Below are 24,529 nucleotides of genomic sequence, written 5' to 3'. Positions count from 1 at the left end.
AGCAAGAGAATTAAAAGATATCAAGCTTGAAAGAAAGGTGGGAGCCAGGATCTCAAAAGAATTAAGAAAGCTTTATAAAAAAATCAGTGGCTCATCTGGGTAGCCTGCATCCCCTTCCTCTATGTTCCTACAGGGCCTCTCCACCAAGGGGTATCCAGGTACAGGCACCAGAGTTCATGAGGTCTAGGGGAGGAGAATAGGGCAAAAGAGGGTGGGAGGGTGGGAACAGGAAGATAAGAGTGAGGGGATTACAATTGATATGTAATGTAAGTAAATTATAATAAAAAAGAAAAAGAAAGATTAATGTCTGAGCCTGTTGCTGCTGCACATTCCTATAACCCTAGCATTCAGGAAGGCAAAGGCAGGTGGATCTCTGTGAGTTCGAGGCCAGCCTGGTCTACAAAGTGAATCCAGGACATCCAAGGCTACACAGAGAAACCCTCTGTTGAAAAATCCAAACCCAAAAGCCAAAAGTCTAAAGGAAAAAAAAAAGTGTCTGGAGCAGTGAGATTTCCTAGAAGACATGTTGGATTTCTTGCAGTGATTGACACAAGGTAATGGGCAAAGACAGTGTGGTTTTGTTGCTGTTTTGAGACAGTCTCACCTTAAAAACCTTTTTAGACAGAATCTTTCATTTTTTTTGCCAGAATACATAAGAGATACAACTTCACTTTTGAATCTAACCCATTTTGGTACATACGTACCATATTTCTGCTACTGTCTGAATTTGCCTTGTGTTGCTGTGCACTTTATAAAGGAAAAAGATTTACTTGACTCATGATACCAGTCACTGTACATCTAGAAATCACAGCACTGGGTAAGCCCCTCCTCCTGCCTGCCTCACAGCACGGTGAAGCAGAAAAAGGGAAATTCCGTATGCATAAGGCCACAGTGCATATGGCAGGCTGACCTACTTCTTAATGAGCTGGTTTGGTGAGATGGTGCTAGTCTGTTCACGAAGGAGCTCTCATGACCTCATTAGCTTTTGCTGCTCTAGTCTCTCTACAGTAAGAACCAACAAACCACCAGATGATACTTCAAGTGACAGAGCACATTCAAATCATGACATTTGATTTAGACAAGTTTCTCAGGAATGAGAAACTCTGTGTGTGTGTGTGTGTGTGTGTGTGTGTGTGTGTGTGTGTGTGTGTTAAAGTGGCTTTACGAGGATGAGTTATAATCCATAGAGGCTGAGTAGCCAAACAAGAGTAATTTAATGCTAGGAGGCAAAGAAGATGCTGACTGCTCATTTCACAATGAAAGATATCCCCCCAATTCAGAGGTGGGTCTTCTCTCTTCGTTCTATCCTTCCTGGTAATGCCCTCACAGGTACGCCCAGAGATGTGTCTCTTAGTGGATTCCAGATCAAGAATAATCATCAGGCCTGAATCTCCAACTTCATGTCCAATGTAACGTACAGTGCCTTCCTTCCATGCCAGTAGCCCTATTGTAGCTACAATCATTACATGTTCAAATTCAAAATCTCTTCTGAGACTCAAACGCCTTCCAGTTTAAAACAAAACAACACAAGACAAGACAAGACAAAAAAAAAAACTTAGCAAATCACAATACAAACCAAAGCAAAATGCATACTTCCGAATAAAACAATGGAGCAGGATCATTGTAAGTATTCTTACAGTCATAGAAAGAAGTCTGAGTCCTTCAAAAGGACCCAGCAGAACAGACGTTGAACCTCAGCAGTACAGGGTAGTCAGCCCACACACATTGGCACTAGAGATTGTCCCGAGGCCGTGGGCCGCCAGGCTTCCATCACTTTGCTGGTGACAGTTCACATGGCTGTTCTGTCATCTTTGCACAGAGAAACTTTCAGCTTTCCCCTGCTGGCGTTGCAGTAGGATGACATCGCTGTCCCTAAGTCCTGCTTGCAGACCTGCTTCAAGAGCACCACTGGGGCATATCCTGTGACAGTTTTTTTCTCTGCCTCAAGCCTCTGCCAGCCTTCTCAGGGTTTCTTTAACGTCTTGGTGCTTGCCAGGACCCTATCACTCTTGCGTTTTGTGTGTTTGTAGACTAGAGAACAGACCTTGTGTGATGGTCTCTGCGTGGCTTCCTCTCGAATGGAATCCTGGGAGATGCTCTTTGACAGCTGGAAGGGCTCAGAGCCGTGTGCTGCAGAGCATGCAGTTGAGTCCTGAGGTGAGCCAGTAGAAACCAGGCCCATTTCGTGAATCCACACTACCTCAAAGGCCTACAGGCTTATTATAAAGGAAGAGAAGGCTTTTAAATTTTCCCCATGACCTTGACATTTTGTTCTCTATTGACAGGATGTACAACACCTGGCTTCTTTTAGTCTGTGCTAATCTTTGGCACCCAGCTTCGGGGCCACATCCGTATACATTTTTTGACGCCTTTCCCTGGCCAGCTTGAAGCTTTCACCCAAATTTCCTGCCCCCTTTTCTCTTGTAAATAATCCCTTTCCTCTGTCAATGAATCAAAAATTCTTTAATTTACCCACATACACTCTTCTGTATTTTGTGTAGAAGTGACTCTTGTTAAACAACCCTCAGTCCATAGTTTCAAATGTGGACTTCCATAAAACCCTAGGGCATAGGTACAATATAGACAACTTCTTTCCAATAATGTGGTAGAGGAAGTAGGATATATTCTAGCTTCCAACAGGATCATACTCATTTCACCTGTTCATCAGTTAGTTGTTTACAACCCATTTCTATCAGCATTCTGGTCAGGAACACTAAATGAATGTCTTTAAAAAGTTCCAGTCCTCTTCTAGTTTCCTTGTTTTCTGAGCTCTCACTTGTTTTCATGTACTATTTATGGCATGCACACTTTTATAGCCTGCTCCCCCCAACTTTTAACCTCAATTGATTACTCAGGTCTAAAGCTTATTACAATTTTTTCACATTATCTCTATACCAACAATCCAACTTCCTTTTTGCTTTTTCCCAATTCCTTTGCTTATTTAATAACTTTACAACCTGATTTCAGCCTCTTCCCTCCTCTCCTCCCAGTCCCACCCTCCCACCCCCTCCCCCATTTCCTCCTGTCTTCTCAGAGAAGGGGAGGCCCCCAAAGTGTACCAATCTACCCTGGCACTTTGAGTCTGGGCAGGACTAAGTGTATCCTCTCCCACTGAGGATAGACAAGGCATCCCAACTAGAGGAAAGGGTCCCAAAGGCAGGCAACAGAGTCAGAGATAGCTCATACTCCCATTGTTAGGGGACCGCATGATTATCAAACTGAATATCTGCTAGCAACTTATGTGTAGGGGGTCTAGGTCCAGCCCATGCATGGCCTTTGGTTGGTGGTCCTTGTCTCTGTGAGCCCCCATGGGCCCAGCTTAGTTTACTCTGTAGATCTTCTTGTTATGTCCTTTACCCTTCTGGCTCCCTCAACGCTTCCTCCCATTCTTCCACAAAACTGCCAGAGCTTAGCCTATGGTTTGGCTGTGGGTCTTTGCATCTGTTTCAATCAGCTGCTGGATGAAGCCTCTCAGAAAACAAGGATGCTAGCCTCCTGTCTGCAAGCATAGCAGAGTATCTTGGCTGTCTCCCATGGGGTGGGTCTTAAGTTGGGCCAGTCATTGGTTTGCCATTCCTTCAATCTCTGCTCCATCTTTTATCCCTACACTTCTTGTAGGCAAGACAAATTTTGGGTCACAAGTTTTATGGGTGGATTGGTGTCCCCCTCCCTCCACTGGAAGTCTCATCTGGCTACAGGAGCTGCTGACTTCAGGCTGCATAATTCCCCTGCTGCTAGCAGAGGCTCCTAGGAGACAAATCCAACTTCTTGGTACCAATTTCCTATCGTAGTTGATTTTGTGTTGCTAAAATGAAGTATCCAAAGCTGGGTATTTTGTTTAAAAAAAGGAATTTTATCTGGATTGGATTATGAGACAGGAGACTTAATGGTCCAGAAATTATGGCAGCAGAATCCTGGTAAAGGCTACCTGCCTGTGTCGTAGCGAAGTGAAAAAGGAGACTGTATTTAAATAAAGGCCGAAGTGTGGGAGTGACTTCCATTTTAAACAACCTACAAGACAGCTTTAACTTGTTCTTTAATCTACTCATGAACGCCAAGCCTCCATGATCCACATGTCCTCCAGTAGGCTCAACTACTCAAAGTTCTTCCACTTGACCTGTAGGAAGAGTACCAAGCTTCCACCGTTCAAACCTTTGGAAGCCAAGCCAAGCTAAACCATAGCAACTAGTGAGGAAGAAGCCTGGACTCGGGTCTTCAATTATGCTCAGCCATCCGTGTTTACCCATTAGCAACAATTTCTCAAGAAATGATTATGCCTGCTACAGGAAAGTCTCTACACATTGTCTGACCATTTTCGGTTACGTTTTAATCCAGTACCTTGTGTCTTACACATGGCCCAGAAGTGGTGTTATGAATGAGGTCATGACCGGGAGAGCACATATTTGTGGACGCTTCACAAATCTGTACATGCCTTTATGACACTAAGTGACTCATCCATTCACTTAGTGTATCTAATAGAAACAATCTAAGTTCACTTCTGGGTCTTCAGTTTGGAGCATCTCCAATCTACAAACATTTATCCAGCACTGGCTGTGTGCCTGGTGATGATAGCTGCTGGTGATAAACAGAAAAATATATATATAGATTTTTTGTCTCGAGGGGCACTGAGGGAAAACCACACAAATATTCCCAAATAAAATACAAGAATATAAAGCTGGAGAAGTGCCACAGCATATTATCCTGGAGAAACTAAGAAGCATGATCTAGGGGAGAGGAGCTCAGCCTGTGCTTGAGCGGGGAGGAGACCATATGTTAACATAACACATCTGCTCCAGATGTTTACAACTTATAGGTAGCCATGTAGAGAATTTGGTTTATACAAATAATGACCTGTTCCTTTGCTCTGGATTTCAATCTATCTCATCTATCATATTTCCTGGATTTGGGGGAAAATGTTTTGTTTAAGTGGAATTGTTCCACTATTAAGTGCCTAACTATAGCCTCCAATGTAATCCTCTAAAAGGAACCACAGGATGTGATGAACTTGCCTTCAGCTATACTAAACAAGTTCCTGGAAGCATCTCCCAAGGGATTTCCCAACGAGTCCATCTGAGCTGGGGAAGAACTGTTCTGCCAGGCAGGTATCTTCATCATGTTGAACATGCAAGGTTTCCGAAGAGCCAAAGCTGTACTCAAGATGCTTGATGTTGCCTGGAAAGGGGATAGGTAAGCTCCAGGGGATGAGAGGGAGAGATGAGTGGAGCCTTGGAAGGGCAGACTGGATCTCAGAGGAAGCGTCCTGGGTAAGGCAGTGCCTGCAGCCCAGATGTATGTTAATGCCTGTGGACCAGAAGGTATGTAATCCAAATTACTTCCCCCCCCCCATAGACAAGACAAGATCTGGGCTCTGGCAAAAGGTATCTCCTGTCTGTAGGAAGCCATGGGATTGTGAGTGGAGCCAGATACCTGGCAAGCACGGGCAGATTGGATTTTTTTTCCAAAATCAAGAAATTAATACTTTTATAGGAAATTTCCAAGTTTTATCCAAACACTTTATATGCCAAGCAAAACACATCTGCTAGTGAGTGAGTGACCAAATTCTGATGTCTGCTCAATTAATAAACTGTTCTCAGACTCCCATAGCTAAAAATGAAAATGCCCTCATTGGAAGCGGTGAGTTAATATATTAGAACATACGTAATTGCAGTAAAGGCAAGTAGTGGTTTTAAACTCTAAACATTCTAGACATAGTGTCTTGGCTATGAAATAGAAAGCAATGGAGTCTATGAAGGGTGGTCTCCTTTTGCCCTACTGTTCCTTTCTTATCAGAGCTGTGAGAAGTAAGAAACTACAGCAAGACTGAGCTCTGGCTACTATTTGGGGTGAGAAATATTTTCACTTTCATTTGCTCAGGCAAAGTGTATTTCCTGACTGCTAGAAGCCATGGGTTTCTGTAGGAGCCAGACACCTGGCACCTGGTCAAGCATGGGCAGATCAGAGTTTCAGAGTTGCTTTTTTTTTTTTTTTTTTTTTGGTCTTCCAGAGTCATACTTTGGAAGTCATACTTTTATAGGAAATTTCCAAATTCTATCTAACATTTTATATGCCAAATAAAACCTGTCTGCTAGCGGTTGAGGTTATTAGTGACCAAATGCTATATAACAAGTAACAATTGTCATTGTTCATAATAAATCTAGCACAGGTTATGGCTATCAGTCTCTGGGATTTCTACCTCCCTCTGGGCCCTTCCATTTGGTAGATTATAGAGAAAAGGATGTAGGGCAGAGGAGACAGGAAAAAGGGGTGAAAGGATGACAAGCTGTAAGGAAGCATGTGGTGCACATAAGGAACCGTTCCACACAGAAGTGGAAGGCCAGGAGAAGTCATGAGGGGTGACCTGTATACCTCCTCCACATCCTCACCTCGGCTTCCCTCCTGCTCTTTGCACCGCTCCATTTCTTACAGAGACATGCAGCTGAGTGCACTGAGTTTGCAACAGTCAGAGGAAGCAAAGCATCAGCCCACAGTTTGTGAAGTTTGCTCAAAGGATTGCATCTCTTTCTGCAGAGCAGAGTCCCCACGGAGAGCCTTGGGGAGATGAAGATCAGGTCATGCAAACACCATACAAAACAAACGCTGGTAGAGAGTCAAATGGTGCATGTGACGTCTGTGAGTGGCAACGGACCTTACGGCAACTTTCTGTTTACAGTGACCATAATATTTATTTTAGCTATAATCAAAGACCTGGAACTTTTTCTTGGAAGAGCAATGTCATCCAAAGAGTCACAAAAGGGTGTACCCCGTGAATAACTTGTGAGTACGCTCTGCTGACATCTGTAAACTGGAATTGTGTTACTGAAAAGAAATCAAATGAGTCAATCAGGAGGAAAGGCAAGAGGCCTACAAGAGGATTAAGTTCTGCCCGTTGGTTATGGCCTGATGTTTAGCTTTTCTTTCCCGAACTGGGGCACGGCGGCCCATGCTGGTAACCTCAGTCCTCAGGAAGCTGAGTCATGAAGTTCAGGAGCTCAGAGTCAGCCTGGGTGCCGTATGAATTTAAGCCATCTTTGACTTACACAGTGCGATTCTCCTGCCCAAACACAATTTTGAACTCAGTCCTTTGCCAGGTTCTTGCTGCCCTGTCCAACAGCACTGAAGGATAGCTGCAATTTACTTTGACACGTAGAGACGTCAAAACAGAAAATAAGATTGTCCTTAAGAGTGGGATTTAGTACAGTGAGGAACAACCAAGTGTTTACTTTGGGCCAACAGCAAGCACAGGAGCAAGTACTGTAACAGGCCCTGCAGATCTGTTTGCTCAAGGGGAGGGACACTTGTTATTCTTTGCAATTCGTTTTCCTGATACACTTCCAAGTCTTCTGTTAGGGTTACCTTGCTGTGAATTTAGATTCTGTGGTTTGTCCAATAAACCTTCCAGCCTGCTTTCTCTTTTGCTTTTCACCTAGGATTTCAGTCCCTTTATTAACTTAATTATAACCAATTGGAAGGCTATTTTGTTGTAGCAAGACTGGTGAGGCATTCAAGACTGAAATGTCTTCAAGTCTAGTAGACTAATAATGGTCAAAGTTAAGATTCTTCCTGACTCTGAAACTCTGTGTATTTTATCTTTTGGCCAGTCTGGGAGAGTTACTGGCATTTCTGAGATTCTTAGGAAAATGCTTAAAGAGCCAAAGCTTCCTCCACAGTGTCTCAGAGATCAATGATACCAGGTACAGTCTTGACATTTAAAAAAAGTAAAGAGGGAAGTGAAATTTGTGCCAGAGAGTAAAACACACAGAAGGATCACTGGGGAAACAGAGGCTGAAGCCAGAATCTTTTCCTTGGACTTGCTCCTCCATCACTGTGGTCTCCTTAATTATGTCTCATTTTGCTGCCACAAAAGAACAAAAAGAAGAAAACTGAAAACGTAAGATGTTTAAATAAAGCTATAGAAGCTAAGAACTGTGATTATGTAGTCCGTTGCCCTTTAGTTTCTTCACCTGTACATTATGAGAAATGACAAAATATTGACAATTACTTGCAAAAATAAAATGAAGCAAGATAAGCCAGCTTTTAATGGTGTCTGGCTAGCAGTAAACCACAAATCTCCCACCTCTTCTTAAAAGACTCATTTTATTTTGCAGGTGTTAAAATTTGACTCCACACTCTCTTCATAGTCACGACAGTTTCTAAAGGAACAGTTCTGCAAAGGAGCTGGAGAAGGTACCACAAGCCACATCTACAGAAGACTCTGGCACACAAGGCTCAGAGAACATTGAAGATGGGTGCAAATATCATAAGAGCCAGAGGATCAAGTAGTTTGCTGTGAGATTGTGAGATACACCCTGAAATCTCACCAACCTGACAGCCTAAAAGTGAGCTGAACAATGAGGTCACCAATGAACACATCAAACTGGACGGAGAAAAGTCCACGAGGCCTCAACTCTAAGCAAAGAATTACAGGCAACTGAGTAAAGCTTGGAGGAGGAAAGGTGGTCCTCCCCAAGAGGGAGCACACCAATTGGTTGACCAGTTGGCCAAATGGTCAGCCTTTAAGCAACACATACGAATAACACTATATGGATCCAACAGGTTATATTTAAGAATATATGTATGTGTGTGTTCTACATAAAATGCATAAAATACAATATCAGTTAATAAAAAGGGAGACCATGAATTTGAAGGAGAGAAATGAGGGGTTTGTAGGAGGGTTTGGGGAGAGGAAAGGGAAGGGAGAGATGTAATTAAATTACAACCTCAAAAACAAACAAGAGACACAAAAAATGGAGAAGACAAAATTACGAAGCAGAGGAAGTTTGATTTTTTGTGATGGTCTCACTGCCCAAGCCTCAACAGGACCTGGATGCTCTCTGGCTTGAACATAAGCCCCGGTCACAAGCTGCCCAGTGTCATGTTATCCTCATGAAGTGGTTCTTAAGGTTTAGATGAAAGTCTGCTAATATTCAGAAATGAAGTGTCCTCCCTAAAGACTGCTCTGTTGAAGGATTGGCTTCGAGTTGGTGCTACCACCGGGAGCTGATTGGCTCATGAGGATACTAACCTCACCAATGGGCCCACTGCTGAGTGCACTATGAGGATGGGGTGACAAAGGGCGTGCCTTTGAAGGTGTGTGTGTTCTTACTATTAATTCTCATCCTCTTTTATTCCCTCTCTGCTGTGATGTTCTGATTCACCACAGACCCAGACATAATGGAACGAGCTAGTGTGGACCTCTGAAACAATGAGCCAAAACGAATCTCTCGTTTACAACACATTTAAAGGGTCTAATGAAAGCTATATAGCCTTAGATTGGCCATGGGTGTTTAACCTTATATTTAGTGAAGCTGTATTGAGCATCTAATCTCTCCGTGAGGTGTTATGTTCAGTGCTGGAAATGTGCTGTTACGCAGTCGGACTCCCCTTCTGTTGTGTATGGAGGTTGTAAGAAGTTTGTTAGGCCTTTCAAAGCAGATCTCACAATTAATAATTCATTTTGGATCGAGGAGAGAACATATGAGAAGAGCCATGAGTTCATCCTTAGACCTTAAGTGGAGTTGACTATAAAGCAGCTGACTACCACTATGAAATGGTAGACACACACACACACACACACACACACACACACACACACACACACACACACACACACAGACACTCCAACCTTGGGTTCTGAGCTTTGCTCCAAGCACCTCCAAAATATTAACTCTTTATGATCTCAAGAACGAAGAGTATTATTTATCTTTAAAGCCAATGAAATTCCATAAACTTTGTCTCTCTGATAGTCCAGTGGTCTACAGAAAGAGAAGATATGAATGTAAATATGGAAACTTTTAAATTTTCTTGTAGGGAAGTCTCCTCTATAAACAAAAGATGGTAAAGGAACCAGCTTCCGGAAGACAGCTGCCCAGATAGGAAACTATGTCTGCTGCGTCTGTCTGCTTCCCAGGCCAGGTCAATAGTGACTTTGTGTTTGGACCTAGTTCTATTATTCTTACCCCACCCAGGAACAATGTACAATGATGGGAATCAAGCCTGGGGATTCCTGAGGAATAGTCCAGGAAACTAAGCTCAGAAGTATGCAAATATAATTAATATTAACTGGGGGAAATCTCAATCAGCTTCCCATGTGACAGGTGCTCATTAACTCTCAGTAATTATTCTGAACTGTATTTATTTGTCTATTTGAGACAGGGGTCCTCCACTGTCCAGGTTGTTTGCTTCATGGCTTTGGAATGTCACACTCGTGGTGCTCGGAAAGAAAGGCAATGCACTCACTACCTTGCAGTTCTGGAGGCTAGAAGCCAAGAGCAAGGTTTGGGCAAGTCTGAGTTCCTTAAAGGTTCCAGGGAAAAGCCATCCCTGGCCTTTTCCAGATTTGCATGGTGGCAGGCATTGTTTTGGCTTGTGGCTATATTGCTCCAATCTCTGCTCCAATTGTCATCTTTCACTGAATTTAGAGCATTTCCTGATCCCAGGCAGAGCTTACCTTAAGATCCTTATCTTAAATTCTACCCTCGCAACCCGTTTTCCAAATGAAGTCATATTCGTTGATTCTGGGCTCAAGAGTGGAGAACTAAAACTGTTACAATTCAACCCTACTACAACCTCCAAAGGACACATCGATTTCTTCTTCCCCAAGTCTTCTCTCATGTATCTGAAGGCATCTTTCAGCTCTCCTCTTGATGAGATAATGTTGCCATTTCTGAATACCTACTGTGCTTCAAGCCTGTGTCAAAATAGTATTATGATGTGTTAATTTCTGTTTTCCCCCTTTTTAGTTAATAACATTCCCCTTTCCTGCCTTATAATGAATGATATGTGTCTTAGGGTTCCCATTGCTGTGAAGAGGCACCATGACCATGGCAACTCTTATATAGGAAAACATTAAATTGGGACTGGCTGGCTTACAGTTCAGAGATGAGTCCATCATTGTCAGTGTGGGAAGTATGGGAGCACACAGGCAGACATGGTGCAGGAGAGGTAGCTGAGAATTTTACATCTGGATCCACAGGAAGCCGGAAGAGAGAAAGAGAGATACTGGGCATGGCTTGAGCTTCTAAAACCTCAAGCCCACCCTTAGTGATGCACTTCCTCCCACAACTATTAGGAGAACACACTTCCTGACAGTGTCATTCCCCGTGGGGCCATAGGGGACATTTTCATTCAAAACCACTGCAACAGGAAATGGTATAGGGAAATATCATTAACTTAGTCATATTATGCTAGGTGCTAGCATCGCCAGCTCTTGGGCAAAAGGAAAGGATGAACAGAGTGGAGGCCTGGAGAGTTCTAGAAACCCCATGGACAAAGACTACACGAGCAGATGCGATCATGCTGGTAAGCAGTGAGTGAGAATGCTTCCTGAAGATGATCTCAATTCTCTCAACAACTTGAGCTGAATAGAACATTCTAGTTTGACTTACAAGACTGTGAAGTGAAGCAGGACACTCTTCCAGGTGACACAGTTGCAAAATGTCAACTTCTTTTCCATGCCCGGCTGTGCATGAAGGCACCTGAGGAAACTTCCCAGTCCAAGCTAAAAGCTCATTGTTCTCTGTCATCGTTCTCTGTGTGCGCAGGCCCTTGAATGAGTTCTGGTTGCTCAACTCATGTGCAAACGTGGAGGTCAGATAGGATACATCCTGAGGTCCCTTTGGCTCAGTGACTTTACTGGCGTCTGAAAGGGGAAACATTTCCCATGTTCAGAGTGGGAAAAACAGCAAAGTCTAGAAATAGCATCCAATTCCCCTGTTCCCTTCATGTTGTGTAATGTGAGCAAAACCAAGAAATTTCTGTTTATGAACTGGGCATACTCAGCCAGTGGCACAAGTAAAATATGGCAAACCTTAAGGAATCAGATTTCTTTTTGACTCGTCAACTTGCACGGGTGTGTTTCAAGTTAAGTCAGTGAGTTGTGAGCCAGAGTGAAGAGACAAACACACACTCCCTATATCCCACAGACCATCTGCTGCACCACCCAGCCTCCCTCCCCTGCCCTTTTCCTGCTAACCCACCTTATCTTTCTGCCTCATGCTCCCTCCCTTACCTACAGCTGGTGTTCTGCAGGTGTGTTCCTGGAATATTTGTTAACCATACTATACCTTATCTCTGTGCTGCCTTACACAACTTCCCCAGAACCTCTCTAGAGAAATAATCCTTTCTTATCTTATGTCATTGGAGCTAAATGGAGTATTTTACTCATATCTGCTAAGAAGCAACAAGCAAACAAACAAATAAACAAAACCATAAAACCTTATATTTTGAGTAGATGTCTAGCCATATGGAGGCCAATCAGGACCTCAGTGTGGAAGCAGTTCTCCTTTCACCTTGTCGCACCCTTCTTCACCTCACTCAAGTGTGTCTCTGTTTTTATTCTCCCAGCTTTGTTGAGCTCCAGTGAAATCATTTTTGAAGAGGTGTTATAGTTTAAATTTCAAATGTCCCACAAAGACTCAGGTTGGAAAAGCTTCGAGCCCAGTTTGATACTGTCTTGACAGCTATGGAGCCTTCGGAAATAGGGCCCTGGCCCTGGAAATAGCTCTCTAAGCGTGGGATGATCATAGCCTCCCAGGATGTCAGAGTAACTCACTCTCTTCTTTATGGTCCACTGCCTTGTGAGTAGTAGGCACCATACACTGCAACCCCCTTGGACGGAGCCACTCGGCAATGCCATCACCACTGGGATGGACAAAACTCACTCTGAAACCACTAGACAAAATAAACTTTCTCTCTCTTCTCTCTCTCTCTCTCTCTCTCTCTCTCTCTCTCTCTCTCTCTCTCTCTCTCTCTGAGCTACCTGGCTAAGCAATGATATTTCTACATTGTTATACTAACCTTAAAGTGTAGCCTTACTCTACTCTCCCCGTATTTTACTAGATAGTGGTATGAACTATTGTTTAATAACCAGAATAGAATCCAGGTACTATTTCCTGGAGAAATTCTTTAAAAGGTTTAAAACAGCAGCTGCAAAACCCCAACTTTCCAAACATCAAAGACATCAAAACTGTCTCCATTTAGTAATAACTAGCTTTGCCAGTTTCTAATTGTAAAAGTTGCTTAGCCCCACTATGCCCTTCAAGTTTACTGTTGCAGGTAAAAATCACAGTCCCACTTACACAGTTTTGAGTATTAAATAACTTGGCATGTGAGCAGCAATCTGCACCATGCCTCATTAAGACAGCAAGGCCCTCAAAATAAGTTGGCTGTTTTGTTACCATGCTATCCCAGTACTTTCCAATTTCCTCTGTAGCTAATCAATCATAATCTCATAGCTGGGTGGAGGTTATGTCAAGAAACCTAGGCTTAAAGAGACTTGCCTCACATTGCCACCATGCCAACTGATTTAATGGTTAACTTTTGTTTGTCATTCATTTTCCAGGAAGTACCTGTCACCAAGCTTGCCAATCTGATTTCTGTCCCTGGTACCTACATGGGAGAAGAGTAGAGCTAATTCTACAAAACTGCCCTCTAAGTTTTGCATGTGAATTGAAGCACACATAAACACTTGTGATCATGCTCATGCTCGCACGCGCGCGCGCGCGCACACACACACACACACACACACACACACACACACACACACACACTAAAAATAAGTTTTCAAAAGTAATACATTGGGGAAAGTGGAACGAAATAAGTGACCATTTTAATATCAACTGTGATAACAAATACAATTTCATAAATTGAATGTCATGTTTAATCTTTACAAAAAATGATACATAGTGGCTTTTTTGGACCGTGAGCTATACAGTTGATTAATTTTCTTTCTTTCTTTCTCTCTTCCTTCCTTCCTTCCTTTTGTACCTTTCATGCCCTATGCTTTTATCCTTCTGCACTAAAAAATAAATAGCATTTTTAAGGTGATCAGGAAACAACAACAAATTTTGGATTCTCTCTAGTCAAGGCAAGAAAGGAAAAAGACAGTTATATGATTAGAATTAGAAAAGAGGGAATCTGTCGGTTCTTTCAGGAAAACCATAGTCCTTCTAGTGTTGGCTTTCAACTTGCAGCTCTGGGCACCATGGCTTCATGAGCATACTGAGAATGTCTAAAAATGAGAGGGAAATGTCCAAAAAGAGCAAAAGGGTCAAGCAATTCTGTACCAGGTGACAATTATGTGATCCCAGAATAAAGCCCAGTGAGAGGCGCTGTTAGCGACTTTTCTGCTGCTGTGATAAAGGGCCATGATCAGTGCAAGTTAGGGAAGAAAAGCTTTTAAATTATGATTCTAGAGGGGTGAGTCCATCTTGTCAGGGAACTTGTGACATGGTACCAGGATCCTGGAAGCTGACTGATCTCATTTTCATCTGAAAACAAGAAGCAAAGACAGGGAACAGAAAGTGGAGCAGTGCTATAAGCCCTCAAAGCCCACCCCCCAGTGACCTACCCATCTCAGCAAGGCCCCACCTTCTAAAACGTTCGTGTCTTAATTACAGCTCTTATAAGTTGTCATGAGCAATAAAATTTAGGGGGGAAAAAAAGACTCTCTTGGAGGCTTATAGTTTCAGACGGCGAACCCCTGGCCATCATGATGGGGGATCATGGCAGTAAGTAGGAAAGCATGGCACTGGAGCAGTAGCTGAGAGTTTATGTCATGATCCATAAGCATGAGGCAGTGAGAAATAGAGACACTGGGAATAGAGGAGGATGTTGAAAACTTCAAAGCCCGCCCTCAGTAGCACACCACCTCTGTCGGATAAGGCCACACCTCCTAACCCTTCCTAAGCAGTTCCACCAGCTGCAGGCCATGTATATCCAAAAACATGTGACCGTTCTCATTCAAACCACCACCTCTCAAACACCAACTAGGGACCACGTGTTCAAATACATGTTCAGTACCTGGATTCCTGTTAGCTCTGTCTAGGATGACAATTATCAAGAGAGTGGTTCTTTAGTCATTTTTAACATTTAGGTTTTATGGAGGGTTGACTGCAGAGTGTTTGGTGTTTTGTTTTTATTGGCAGAGGTCTATAGTAATGGAATTAGTTCAATGACACCGAGAAAAAGTTTCATTTGGATGAAAAGGTGGCAAAACCAAATATATTGTGAAAGTACAGGAGACACCAATATTCTTGCTCAGATGAAAAAACCACCCTCAAGTTCTTGGATAATGGAAAATGGTCCCCAAGTCCTTTTCTGACTTTGGGTTATGAGATTTTTTTTCAAACCAATAGGGAAATGGAATTGGCCTTAGTTTCAGTGATGACTACCTTATGGCCAACTCTTACACCTGCAAGTTGTATTTAGTGCATCATAGTGTTGCAAACTGAGTCAAGGTACACAGGTTGAGCATGCTTAATTTGAACTGTTGCAAAAATCAAAACATTTTGACTGATTACCCAATGGCGTAGGGGGATATTTCCACACTTGACCTCATGTGATGGACCACAGTCATAATGGCAGCACACTAACATGATCATGTGAATTCTGGTGAGGTGGCTCAGCATGCCAAAGCTCTTGCTTCACAAGCCTGGTGACTTGCCAACTGATCCCTCAGAAGCCACAACGGCAGGAGCGGTTCAAGTCTCAAATGTTGTCCTCTGACCTCCACATGTGCCATGTGTGCTCTGGCACAAATGTGAGTGCTTGCTGGCATGTGCATGCATGCCTTCAAACATACACACATCACAAATGCATTAGACACATACACAAATAATTAAAAAATAAATAAATAAAAATATTGTATAAAGGCAACTGCAGGTTTGTGGAGCCAGCCTGTCTTCCCGCCAGAGCCCCAGTTTTTAATGGGCCTTCAGGAGCTCAAGACATCCTGGGGCTAAGGTGGTGCTGCCCTCCTTACCAGGCCAGAGTAGCATCCGGAAATGGTCGTGGGCTCGATGCCCACCAAAGTCATCATAATCCTAATCCTGTTAGATATCAAAGGACATTTTATTTCCTTCCATCAAAGAAAGTATTGTGGAGTATCTGCGGGCACACTGAGATGAGGAAGGAGGACTGTATGCCTGTTGAGGCAACAGAAGATGCGCACCTGGATGGGGCTGTTTCAATCCCCGTGGCATCTGGAAACACCATGGATGAACTACAGCAGATGATCCAGGCTGAGATAGTGTTTACTGGCGGATGTCTCCTGACTGCAAGACCACAGCGCTCAAGCAACTGCATAGCCACGTGTGAAAGGCGGCTTTCACAACTGGCTGCAGAAAGGCAGAGTTCTTTACAGGTGTGGTCTCAACAGGCAGAAGGTGGAGAGACGCGGGAATAAAGGCCTATGTCTATTCTCCAGGGAGTGTGGAGGCACAGAAGCTGCTCATTGGGTATTCCACAGATGGAGACATTCTTGAGTTTATTGACGGTCACTTTGATACCAAGATTGGACACAAAGTGGAGAGCAGGACTTATGAAAAGATCGCCAATAGCATTGGCTGCTCAACCAATAACACCTTGTTTCTTCCAGATGTTGCGTTAGAGGCTTGTGCTGTTGAGGAAGCAGATGTGTGTGTGGCTGTGCTGGTGAGACCTGGCAATGTGGGATTCATAGATGACGAGAAAACATCCTCATCGTGTCCCTCAGTGAGCTCTACCTGCCATCAACATAGAGCAGCTTCTAAGGAAGATTAACACTTCCCCTTAGCATCTGGCTTTATTCTAATTGTGAAAGTAACTTATGTGTACACACAGACATATGAAAGTGTCTCAGTATGTGTGCTCAGATTAGCTTCCACAGGCATATATGTAAATAAAGTTAGTTCCATGAGGACCAAATTCATGTAAAGATGCTTTGTATGTAAATTGTCAATCTAAGTCTTACCGAGGACAGAGTGTATTTGATAGAAGAAACTGCAAAAATGCAGATCAAATGTGTGATGTTTATCAAACTGTTTACCAAGATGGAAAGCTAAATTTAAGGAAGTATTATTTAGAGGCCTTGCTATTTTTAAAATTGGAAGTGCTTCAAAGGCATCCGTGTGTGGAGTCCACTGTCCCTGTCCCGTGGGTGTGAATCATAACAACTGCACTCACGACTCATGTCTGTGAATACACAAGGCTGAGGCAGTTTTTCTGCCCAGAGTAAAACTGGGAAAGATGGTTTTGGTGAGACAGGTACCGATGGTGCTAGCGTGCGCCTGCCTCTGGAGCAGTGTTTGTGGAACACTGAGTTTGCAATGGGCTCCACAAACCCCGCCAGTGTTAGTACCATTTCATAGTTGCCTTTTGATATTTTAACACAATTTGAGAATATATGTCAATGACTATTTTTTAAAAATGTTTTATTGAAACCAGTATAACACCACAAAGAGCTCTAGTGTGTCATATTTCCTCTGAAATGGATGTGAAGGTGTAAATTTTATAACAGCATTGTTTATCCTGAAGCCATTCGGACAGGATTTCATGTCAGTGTAGTGTAATACTTAATAAAGTCATTTTCTTCTGTTAAAAATATTGTATAAAATTCCAGTTAGCATACATATGCATATATATAATGATTTATATGAAACATAAATCAATTTTGTTTAGACTTGGGTCCTAGTTCTGAAATAACTATGCTGTACAGAAATTTAAAATGGTAGTTAGATAAAATAAATACTTCTGCTCTCCATCGTGAGAATTTTGCCTAAGGGACATTCAATCTGCATTTGGACATTTTTGTTTCAATATACATAACATTACTTCATGAATTATCACAGGCTGCCTCCAAATTCATGCAAATAACTTGTTTTACACTTTCTTAACTGTGGAAATTTTCTACAGGGTTTTACTAATCCCTTCCCTTGCAGCTACTTCTCATGTTCAGCAATGTTATGTGCCTGCTGAGTGACATTTTGCTCAAGGTTTGCCCATTGCTGGAAAGACATTGCTCATTTGGTCACCTTAGACACTATTCTAACACAGAAACACACTGCATGACACAATACAGAGAAATGCACGCCATCTCCTAACAACTGTATATGAAAATTAGTCTTATGTTTTTAGCATAAAATGCAATAATTGAAATTTTTTTCTAAGTGGCATTAGTACCTGCATTCTATCCTTGAAAATCAGAACCAACATGGCCCCAAGTTTGCCAATAATGTGTTTTCCTTCTCTTCATCTTTCTTCCCTGGTAGAAATGTTCCCTGTGATTATGTTTAGGATTTGAAACCTGAGGCCTTTGGAATGGAAAATTCATTCAAATCTGGCTTTATATATTTGCTTCATGATTGGTTCTTTTTGTTTTTAATAAAGCTTTAAAATTTGTTGTTAATCTGTTATCTCTAGACACTTCTTCTTCCCTAGTTTATAGTGCACTGAAACACATCTCTCTGCACCCAAGGGAAGTAAACTCCCCTGATGAAAACAACCAAAATGACTCTGCCCTAGAGAAAAGCTACCCTCCAGAATTCAACCCTGCTGTGTCCTTCTCACTGCTAAAGATGCTGGAAGTCAGTAAAAAGCCAACGATGGGAAAAGCTTTGAGCCTTATATAGAAAAGTGGTTTAAGGAAAGTTTTGGCTTCCAGTAAACTCTGAGGCCCTACCACTATATATAAACTAGGAAAATGGTTTGCTCAGCTGAGCTGGAGCCGAAAATTATACTCTGTCAGACCACAAAAGAATCATAACAACGCTGAGGTTTCTTTTTCTTTTCTTTTCTTTTCTTTTCTTTTCTTTTCTTTTCTTTTCTTTTCTTTTCTTTTTTTAGGTTTCAACTGCCTGATTTTTACTCTACACTTGAAAAGGCTTGCATGAACTGCTTGAGCGAGATCTGAGAAATGATCCTGGTCAGATTTTCTAACCTCTGGGAGTGTTGTTCAGCTTTTTCCATGGAGAAGCAGAGGTGACTGAGCCTCATGGGCTACATACAGCATGAGGTTTCAGTTTATCCAGTGGCTGTGTATTGCCCAACCTCTGAAAGAACCTCTGCCGCTAACTTCTGCTAATACAAGATTGCTTTCAATTGGATAGACTGACACTTGGATAGGCTCTGGCCAAGGCAAATACAGTGTCAACCCGAGAGTCCTGGAATGCTCTTGAGTATGGTGCTCTCTTTTCAAGAGTAAATTAACAGTGACTCTAACATGAAGACGTGTCTCATTACCCTGAATGGCTCCCAAGCATATCTTAGCAGCCCCTGAACTGGCTAGTCCTTTCCAAAACTTACTGGGGGAAAGAATACCTTTTCCCATTTAAAATACAGAATATACTTCTAAGGCACATTCCACAAAGCCTAATAGGCCAGTCTCATCCACCCCAGATGATTCGCTGCTTCCACCAGACTCCTCATTGTTTGTTTAGTTGATCGCAGAAAATTTAACGTTTTCTGGTATTGTACTTAGAGCCATCGGGCCTCACAATATGTTTGTTGCTTATGATGATTTCTTAGAGCCACTGTCTCACAGAATATATATGAGATATAAAAGATACCATCATTTATGTATGAGAAGAGAAACCAACATATACCCTAAGAGTTAAGGAATTTTCTAGATCTACAGACAACCACATCTAGAACTGTGTGGTGCTTGAGGAGCACAGCTGGAACCGCTGAGCTCCAGGGTACCTCGTCAACTGGACTACTCCCAAGAAAACTGAACTCGGTGTTGCTGAGTTCCCAGTTTTTGTTGGTTTTTGTTTGTTTGTTTGTTTGTTTTGTTTTGTTTTAGTTAAAAAACAAGTGAAGACTATCATACCCCAATATATGTGCTGTGCATGAGATGCTTTGATGTTTGTGAGTGGGATCGTTCTAATTTCTTGACTAACATGAACCAATAAGAAAAATCTTCAAGTCATGTGACATGACTTGGACTCTACTTGGAAAGTAAAGAGATGAACAGAAAAGGGAATCCTTGAGGGACTTGGAAGGGCGGACAGCAGGCAGTGTGATCAGGGGAATGTGTTCAACCTTCTCTTTTACATGTGTGGAAATGTCCCTGTGAGATTACACATGTTGTTAGTTAATATACTCTAATACATGTTTTTAAATTTTGATAATGAAACAAAATCAAAGTGGAATGAGATAAAGAATACAAGAATAAAAATGAGAGATTGTAAACAAAAAAAAAGAAAGAAAGAAAAGAAAAAAAAAAAAGAAAAAGAAAAAGAAAAATCTCCAAGCAACTGCTGAATGAATTCACAGGAAACTCTTGACCTTTGGCCATCTCCTGACCATGATACCTCTGTCTGGTTTAGTAATATAAGTCTAGAGGAAGAACTCAGGGTGTCAGCTGTGACATCCTATTTAAGTCATTTGGAAAGGTCATATTATTCAGACTTCAAAGTCATGTAGGGTGATGATTGGTGTTCATGTCAGTCTGACAGGAACATGAATCACTTGGAAGAAGGGGCCCTCACCATGCCTGCTAAGGGTTGTCCTTTTTCAGGTTAATTCATGTGGAAAACCCCATCTTAACTGGAGTCAAGACCATTCCCTATGCGGGGATCCAGGACTGTGTAAGATGAACAAAGCAAAGAGAATCCTCTGCCTCATAGTGGTAACGCAAGGTGACCAGCTCCCTCTACTCAACCGGCTATGACCTCTCACACTCACACACTGTGATGCATTCTAACTTGAACTGTAAGCGAGAATCAACCTTTTATCCCATTGGCTTTTGTCAAGGTGTTCTATCACAGTGACAGGAAAAGAAACTCCGATACATTACAAACCTGTGCCAGGAAGCCAACATCATGTACATGGGATTTTGAACTTTTACCTGTCTTTTTATTTCTTAGCACAGAAAAAGGTTGATTTGTCACAGTTCTGCCTGTGCCTCAGCTTTGCCTGAAGCCATGGGGTTTTCTTTCTGCTTAGTCAGAACACAGTTCCTCATAGCCAGGCCTCATTTGTCTTCCTTACGCTGCCTCTGTGCTAATGTGGAAGAGCTGGAAAAGGAAACTGAGGACAAGCGGTGCGTGCTGTCTCAGTTGGGGGTTTGGTGAAACCAGGAAGAATGGACTCAGCACATGAATTTGCACAACTTACAGACTCCACCATCCATTCTTTGCACCCTGAGTCCACCCAGGGAAACAAACTTATTGCAGCTCTGTTTATACTGGACCCATTGAGCAGTGTTTTTGTTGGATTTAGGAGCCAGTCCATAAATGCCAGGAGCAGAATATGATCTTAACTCTCTGTCTTTATGTCTGCTAATTTTGCGCATGCACTTGTTTTTTTTTACTATCTACCTATCTATCATCTATGTCTATTTGTCTGTCTGTCTATCTATCTATTTATCTATCTATCTATCTATCTATCTATCTATCTATCATGTATCTATCTATCATCTATAACTACCTATGTATCATCTATATCTATTATCTATCTATCTATCTGTCTATCTATCTATCATGTATCTATCTATCATCTATAACTATCTACCTATGTATCATCTATATGTATTATCTATCTATCTATCTATCATGTATCTATCTATCATCTATATTTATTATCTATCTATCTATCTATCATCTATCTATCTATCTATCTATCTATCTATCTAATGTCAGGGTCTTTCACTGATCCTAGTGCTCCCATGGATCCTCTTGCTTTCCTCCTAGCACTAGGGTTGGAAGACTGTAGACCTGAGTTGAATACACAACACTCACATCAAAAGCTAGGTATGACAGTGCATGACTGTCACCTAAAGAATCCAGTGCTGCCTTCTCAGAACTGGGATTATCGGCATGCACCACCCCATCTGGGTTTTTATGTAGACCTGAGGATTGGAACTCAGGTCCTCATGATTGTGCAGAAAAAACTTGACTAAGCCATTTCTTTAGCCCCATAACTGACAATTTTTCAAACTTGTTTCTTACTGGAGAATTTAGCTAGTTATTCTTCTATAGGGAAGAAAGTATACCTGAAGGCAACACTGTATGAATTTCTTCTCCATTCCATAATTTGTGAATGAAAAAAAAAGCTTCACTCAAGGAATATTGATTGAATGAAAGATTTGTCGATTTGATTTGATTTGGACAGAGTCTCTTGTATCTTAAGCTGGCCTTGAAGTGACTATGTAGCCAAGGTTGACCTTGAGTTTTTGATCTACCTACTTCCACATCCCAGGTTCTGTGATTACAGATGTGAACAGCCATACTTGCCGTATGCAGTGTTGAAGATTGATTTGAGGCTTTGAGGATGCTAGCCAGACACTTTACCAACTGAGCAATATCCCAAGCCCAGTAAATATTTCTTAACCAATAAAAATATCCCCCATGATGCTTATAATATAGTGAGGTAGGTAGATAATAAACACAATAAACATGTAACGGGTACAGTTTGCTAGTTAGTGAGGTGAGCAATGGAGGAAAGCTCCCAGAGGGCAGTGGGGCAATCTGTCAGCAGTAATATTAGGACTGTGAGGTAGTCTGTAGGAGAAACTTTAAGCAGGGAGACAAGTACCAGTGCCCTGAGGTAGAGATGTGTCTGGAAGATTGGCAGAATATCAGGGATGCTAGTGACCATCAGTGTCAGCAGCATCTTAAAGACCCATGCAGACTTTTGCTTCTATACAATGTGCAATGAAAAGCCACATAAGGAATCTTGTATAATAGTTTGACTTGATGTATTTTAGAATAATTGTCTTTAAAATATTGTGAAAAGAGGGGAGGAAGTAGGGAGAATAATTAGGAAGCTATAGCAATGATACAAGAGAAAAATAATAATATAGACTGGGGTAGAAGTAGAGTTGGGGACAGAGTCTGAACATATTGATAGAGCAAACAGAAAACCCTGATAAATAGGATGTGAAGTGAATCACAGTGCCGTTCTGGATGTAGATGGATGTTGGAAGGGCAAATACTGGACAGGAAGCCTAGAAGCTGGAGATGGAATTTTATCCCTGTTACACACGTCTACTGCTGTCTGCACCCTCATTTTTGATATCTATAAAATGAGATTCAATACTTTCCCTACTCTTTAGGCCCAAATGACTATGGTGGCTTGAGTTGTGTCCTAGCTCTCGGTGGCTTCCTAATGCTTAATTAGCTGGGGCAACTATAGGAAATGTGAAGGTCAAATTGGAATACATCAAGAATACAAAACAATTTAATCACTAAAACACACCGAGGGAATAACTGTCAAAGTGTATTTCAGAGAGTGAAATCCTTGTCTTGATAAGAATAACTAGTGAAAAAGTTGGCTCATGATAAGTACCATGTTTGGGGGATGTTATTTTGTTTCGTTTTAATTTAGTTTAGCTTGCTCTGTTTGAGACAAAGTGTTACTATATTGTCCTGTCTGGTCTGGAGCTCACAATGCAAAGAGAAAGCCTGCAGTGTCTAGTAATGACATGGATTTTGTTCTATTTGTTGTCCATGTCTGTGACTTACCCTTGGGGTGGGTCACTAACTTGTGAGAGAACCAAATCTCATCTTTAGTTTCAGCTCAGCACCAGAGAATTCTTTTGCTTCCCCCTGGTTCTGAATGAGCTACCACCACCACCACCGTGGAATTTTTCTAAAATTTTCGCAAAGATGTGACTGAACTGTTGTGAGCCAAAAAGTTTACAACTTTCCCACTTTTGCTTTAATATGTAAAGTTCACACTATTCTTTCTAGTTCATAAACACACTCACATACACAGACACAGAAAAAAAGCCTTCATAGTTGAAATTTCAGAATGAGTGTGGGAGAGCTGGTCTAGGTAAGGCAGTAGGAGGAAGCATGCAGAGAGAAACTGAGACATGGCACTCCACATTTACTTTGCTTTCTCAGACAAGCATATTCTTAGTTACACCTCCTTTTCTTCTTTCTCTCTAACTCTGCCTACTTGTCTTCTCTTCTGAACACACCTGTCTTAAATCCAAGTGTCTCAATATTCCAATAGGCAACTGATAAACCATTCAACGTGCTGACATAAGTCTACTTGGAAAATGAACTCCAAGAAAGGCCATGACATCAATAAAGGGCTGGCTGAATGAGCAAACATTTTTAGTGTGGAAACAGCTGCCTAGGCTAGGAGTTGCTTTGAGAAAGGCACACGCAGCTTCATTGCCTACAGTTTAATTGACCCATCTTTAATATTGTTTAAAGACCATTTCAGTGGCTCTGCTGAATGAAAGTTACCTTCACAATAGCACCAATGACCTATTTGTCCCTTTAATTCTCCCGCAAGAAGTCTGCTGCGGAGCTGGCCAGAAACTCTGACACGTGATGGTCACAACACCGACAGCTCCATGTGCTTATGATATCATCCTTTTAAAATGTATGCTTCCATCTCAAATATGGTAAAAAAGCAAGATACATAATCAGTTTTACATAGGGAACTCTTTGTGGTCCTCAGTAATGTCCTTGAATGATGAGGGGGTGAGTCCTCAGGACAGTATGTTGGAGAAGTGCTGCTGTCACTCCTTTTGCCTGACCCAGCAATGATCCAGCTGTGATACCAAAACCACAGCAATACAGTGCTAATTCCTACTGTGCATGAAACCATCTGAGATAGTCATGTGTGAGGTCTGGTATTTAAAGGTAAACTGAGAGAGCACACCCAGGAAACTCTGCATCTCAGAGAGTCACATCAAAAGAAAATACCTATAATAGCTCTCACCAACCACACCAGAATCTTGTGAGTAGGAAGGAAGGTCAATTGAGTATTTCACACACACACACACACACACACACACACACACACACACAAA

General features: G+C 41.9%; 2 long non-coding RNA genes and 1 pseudogene across 5 annotated transcripts in view; 2 read left to right on the top strand and 1 right to left on the bottom strand.

Annotated features, from left to right (window-relative positions):
- LOC311609201 overlaps positions 1-6,454 on the bottom strand; it is a 36,283-nt gene extending 29,829 nt beyond the window's left edge. Inside the window, exon 1 of the long non-coding RNA XR_014783318.1 lies at positions 6,367-6,454. This is a non-coding gene — a long non-coding RNA (uncharacterized lncRNA). The remainder of the gene's footprint in view (positions 1-6,366) is intronic.
- LOC311609200 lies at positions 4,959-11,912 on the top strand. Of its 3 annotated transcripts, XR_014783315.1 has the most exons (4): positions 4,959-5,315; positions 5,791-5,843; positions 6,427-6,774; positions 8,106-11,912. It is a non-coding gene; the product is annotated as an uncharacterized lncRNA (long non-coding RNA). The 3 variants fall into 3 exon arrangements; XR_014783316.1 differs by lacking the exon at positions 5,791-5,843 and having other exon boundaries at positions 4,967-5,315; XR_014783317.1 differs by lacking the exon at positions 5,791-5,843 and having other exon boundaries at positions 4,969-5,315; positions 6,529-6,774.
- A 4,097-nt stretch (positions 11,913-16,009) lies between these two features.
- On the top strand, positions 16,010-16,802 carry LOC311608997 (enolase-phosphatase E1-like; annotated as a pseudogene). Its single transcript has one exon. The product of its transcript is annotated as an enolase-phosphatase E1-like (transcript).
- The last annotated feature ends 7,727 nt before the right edge of the window (positions 16,803-24,529 follow it).

This window comes from Acomys minous (genome assembly GCF_964271855.1).
Source record: "Acomys minous genome assembly, chromosome: 11".
NCBI classification, from domain to species: Eukaryota; Metazoa; Chordata; class Mammalia; order Rodentia; family Muridae; genus Acomys; species Acomys minous.
Note: the sequence above shows the minus strand (reverse complement) of the source record. Positions and strands in the feature narration are given on the sequence as shown.